Raw genomic sequence first — 5,214 nt, forward strand, 5'->3', positions numbered from 1 at the left:
GAGCTTGTAAAAAAAACCCACACACACTTGAATCTTTTGTAATTTGGGATATTGTCCAACACCTGGGCCAGGAAAGGATTTACTTGAATCTGAAGTCCAAGCAATCATTACCTTTGATCGTGTGTGTGTGTGTGTTGTTGTGTGTCAAGGTCCCTGTACACTTGCCACATTTTGATTTGCATGTGGAAGGCTTTACTGGATTGCAGGTGGCCACACACACACACACACACACACACACACACACACACACACACACACACACACACACACACATGTAGGCAGGCACACTCAGAGAGTCAAGGGTCATGCCGGCCCATTAAGAGCCAGTCTACTGTGACGTTAAAGACAAACACCATTAGAATATTTATGACTCATTTTCAAAAACTGCCTCATGCACTCAGAAAAATTATGGTTCTTAAATGGTTCTTCAGATGTCTTCATGGTTCTTTAAAGAACCATCATACGTCAAAGAACCTTTTTATTTTGTGGATGGTTCTTCAGCTATTACAAATGGTTCTTTAAAGAACAAAAGGTTCTTCATCCTTAGCAATCTAAGTTTGATGGTGTAAATGGCATAAATATTTATTCACTATAATGAGGCTGTTAATTATACTGTGTGTTTTCTTTGTGTGCATGTGTGTGCGAAGGGGGAGGGCGGGATACCTGGCAATTACCCTTTAAGAGAAGATGGTAGGAAACTGAATATTCAAATAAAAGTTAGAAATATTTGCAAACAGTAGACACAATACACACATTCAAGTACTGTACTTTAGTTTTAAATTTTAATAAAGCATTACTATTTTCTACTCCAAGGCATTACTTTTGAGATTATTATATATTTTTGAAAATATAGCATAATGATAATACTAGTTATTGTAAACTTTACAAACCACCTAGCAGTATGTAAAGTCAAATTATAAAATACAAGTAAATAACAACTGCAGAACAGAATGTCAGTGTAATGAACACACACTTCGTTTTGACAAAGCGCACTGCTTAGGTAAATGATCTGAGTAGTTGTTCATCACTGAGCAATTTGTTGATATGTGTTTCGAGCCAAATAAATGACAGGGAGAGAGAGAGTGACGTCAGAACACGTCATACTATAACCTCCCGGGAGCGGACGGAGGGGTCAGTCGTTGGGCTGCGCATGCGCAGACAGAGTGTGCGAGCGGCGGGCCTTGACCTTTCGGGAAAAAAAACTCACGGACGGTGACAGCGAGGCGGATAACAGTCTTCAGTACCTGCTGGACTTTGAAGCTGTGGATTCTGGGACTGTTAGAAAAGGTAAAACATTTTCATTAAAACCTTATTACTGTTTTGTTTTTGTTACTCGTCATTGTAGCTTGCTGTTAATGTGCTAACAGTAGCGATTAGCTAGATACGTTAGCCGTTGACGTCTAACCACTGTTATAATTAAGTGAAGCTGCTCCCAGCTAATTTGAACCTTTGGCTTCTAAAATATGTGGTTCAATTGCGTGCTGCGTACATAACCTAATGTCAGCTAGACCGAAATTAAAATTTAATATATTGTTAAAGTCACTAAAATGGCGCCTGAAGCCTGTTGTGGCGTGAGCTCTGTGTCTGCTCTAGAAACTCTGAAATTCTGTAGATCTGAGCCATACATTAAATACTCACATGAACCTGTACTTTGAATTCTGTATGAGCTGTATAAAATACAGCTATGCATAAGAGTTTTGAATGAATAATTAGATTAGATAACTCTTTATTGTCTAATCGAATTATATAGAAATGAATAGAAATGTGACATGAGAAGGTGTGTCTTTGACTGTTCCTGCATAACTTAGTTTCGGACTAGTTGACAAGTTATGCTCCGGTCATTTGATGTTTCCAAGATGTTCTTTTGTAATATAGTTAATTTTTTTGTATATTTCATTTATCCACCATCATACATACAAGCTAAGAAGAGGTCGTTATACTAACAAGAGGTATCAACGCTGGGCCAAAGTTCAGCACATGGTTAAAGTTTGTAATCCAGCCAGGGTGTAAATATCACTCAGCAGCCAGAGCTGAAGCAGGTAGCATCAACACATAAATCTACTCTACCCGGCTTAAATCACAAGAGCACCTCTGACCAAAAAGCTGTAGATTTTTCTTGTTTGCACAAATTAATCAAGATTCACATTAATTGTGTTCACAGCTCCAACAAAATGAGGAAGAGGAGGGGGAGAAACACAATTAGGTTGAATTACAATTGGATGGAAGGCGAGGACAAGGAGAAGGAAGCTTAGGATGAGGAGGAAGAAAAGCAGCAGGAGCATCTTTAGGGATCCCTATGATGTCATTGAGGTTTGTTTCATTAATATGGTCCTCTCACAAAGAAAGATGACTTGTTTTAGTTCACCTACTTCCTGTATTAAATAGTGATGTGCAAAATGTTGTGAAAAACCACAGAGCAGGTACGTATAGTGCATCTGCAGGTAAATGAACATCAAATCTCTAAGACAGACTGAAATCTGTATATTTATCACCCTTATGATAAAACCCACGTCAGCCATTGGTTTATGGACTTTGTATTTTGAAGCCTCAACATTTGCTTTATTGCTGTTGCTATGTTGGGACCATATTAGGATGAGGGATCAGAATCTGGAGTCATGCACACTATTGTTTCATTTAGTGTGTATCCATAAGATTCGTACAGCAGATCCAAGTTGTGCCTTGAAAACAGGAAAGTCGTCTGCATAGAGGAGAACTGTAATAGCAGGCTTGTACAAAGTGAGGCTTTGTGCACTCGTTTTATTTCTGTCACCCTGTTTTGATGCAGATTTCACTTGAAATCAGGCAAGAACTGGACTTATTTTTTATAATGTGTTCTTGTGAATTGATTGTGTATCGAATATGTTTGATTTGACTTTCTGCAAGACAACAGTCGTCCACTGGCCAAAAAAGTTTTCCAAATACCTCCACGTGATCTAGCCTGGATTTAGAAAAGAATAGCAAAAAAAATCTGCACCTCCTGCTTCAGATGCAATTTGTGTTTCTGTGTTCAGAGGCAGCGGTGAGACCTCGGATCATCCAGCTGGAGAGCCTGACCAGGAGGAGTCGAACATTAACTCAGCTCTTCCAGGGCACCCTGCAGACTCGGCTGTTGGCATCGGCGAGGGATGACGTGAACGCCAAACTGGAGTCCATCACAGGTCAACTGCAGGTATGCGAGTCAGACCTTCTGAGGAGGGTTTCACTTTTCTCTCTTCTTTATAATTGACTCTTTTCTCTCTCTTTCAGCTCCTTGTCTCAGAGTGGGAGGGATTTGAAGCACAAAGGGAGGAACTTGTCGTTTGGTTGGCTTATATGGATGTCCGCCTGAGTGAGGTTGACCAGCTGACAGGAAACACCAGTGCAAAAACTGAAACAACTGCAGGTGTGGGCTTGTTTTGATATGACATATATTTGATATGAAACATACGTCAGAGACATTATCCTAAACTGGACTAACAAAGGACCATGAGTACAACATGAAACGTACATTACATGGTGTAATGCTAAAGTTCATTGATCATTTTAATCATAAACTTGTTGAAATATTTTTACTGAACATGCAAACATCTGCTGATGAAAATGTGTTGATTTATTGGTCTGTTATGAAGCTGTTGCTATTTCTAATGTGTTTTATCACTTTCTGATGTTTTATTAATTAAACAATACATGTATTATTTGTTGTGTTATCTGTAGCTATAGTATTTATATATATTTATTTATAGTATAGCAAATATATTTAATTATTACTGTTTAAAACACTAATATGTGACATGTATTAGTAGTGATGTTGTGCTGAGGGTTAAAATGCCTTTTTGTCTTTTGGTATACTACAAAATGACAATAAACCATTAATATATGTCTATGCTGTGCTCGTATTTATTTTACCCTACTCAAATTCAATTTATGATGCATTTTATTTTGAAAGATTTAAAATGGTTTTTTAAAGAACCATTTGAAGGACCTTTTTAAAAATGGTTCTTTAAAGAACCATTTTTAAAAAGGTTCTTTGAAAAACCATTAAAGGTGCCCCAAAGAACCATTTCTTGATGGTTCTTTGGGGCACCTTTAATGGTTCTTCAATGAACCACTGAAAGAAATGGTTCTTCAAAGAACCATTGTTTGAAAGGTTCTTTGTGGCACCAAAAAAGGTTCTTCTATGGCATCAGTCTAAAGAACCACTTTTGGTTCCAGTTGGCACCTTTATTTTTCTGAGTGTGTGTGAAAATGTTTTTTGGTTAAATGACACATCGGTGATTACAACTGAGAGCGGAATCATGTGGGCATGATGAAAAGCATCAGTCAGCTCCTGGTTTTAACTTTCCTCAGCTAATATTTCAGGTTTTATCAAAATGACTTCTGTGCCTGAGACGTGCACTTGGTTTACTTTAAATTCTTTATTTATTCCTTTTTAATTTGTTTAAACTGGGAAGCTGATTTTGATGGCTAAGCATGCGATGAAGTGGTAATATTCAAAGTTTTACACAGTAATATTCAATCAAGGTATGTGAGCATACTGTCAATAAGCTAAATATGAGACTGTATTAAATTAAAAATGATTTTTTAAAAGAAATATAATATAGGTCACATTCAAATCACACAAAATCAACATTTGGGGCCTAAATATCTTTTAAGTAATTTGACGACTTGTTAAATTTTGATATAATTTTGTTACTTAGGCACAATGTAAAACTTACATTTAACAGAAGTTGGTCAAATTTACTTGACTGGTATACATTCAGTTCATCACAAGCATATTTTTCCTAATGATTAATTAGATTTCAGATACATTTTACTCCAAATTATTGGTTCAATAAGTAACAAATAATCTTTTTTTTAGTGTAACAACATTTTTTTAAAAATAAACTCAAGTAACTCAAATGTGTATCTCTCAGTCTGCACTCTAAAGTAAATTGATTTATAACAGTATTTTTTTTGTTTCAAAGTTCACCCATTCACTTCACATAGAAAGTCCCAGGAAGATCAGAGCCTTGATAATGAGCCAGACCCAGAGATAAATCCTACAATAGTTTTCCAGCATTGTATTATGAATGTACGGATACACTACGTATACACTCAGTTATTTTGATCTATCGGTGATGGTGGTGTTGTCCTCCACCACTCAAGAATCTTTAAGCTTATTGGATAACTGGCTACAGCAAAGTCTGAGGATCCATCAGGGGAATAGAAGGTGTTGCTACTCTGCTGGTGTAGCAT

General features: G+C 36.9%; 1 long non-coding RNA gene across 1 annotated transcript; it reads left to right on the top strand.

Moving 5' to 3' along the window:
• The first annotated feature begins 1,160 nt into the window (after nt 1–1,160).
• Nucleotides 1,161–3,939, top strand: LOC143419652 (uncharacterized). The gene is made up of 4 exons (XR_013099664.1): nt 1,161–1,287; nt 2,162–2,310; nt 3,012–3,169; nt 3,247–3,939. It is a non-coding gene; the product is annotated as an uncharacterized LOC143419652 (long non-coding RNA).
• Nucleotides 3,940–5,214: the final 1,275 nt, after the last annotated feature.

This window comes from Maylandia zebra, linkage group LG7, assembly GCF_041146795.1.
Source record: "Maylandia zebra isolate NMK-2024a linkage group LG7, Mzebra_GT3a, whole genome shotgun sequence".
Lineage (NCBI taxonomy): Eukaryota > Metazoa > Chordata > Actinopteri > Cichliformes > Cichlidae > Maylandia > Maylandia zebra.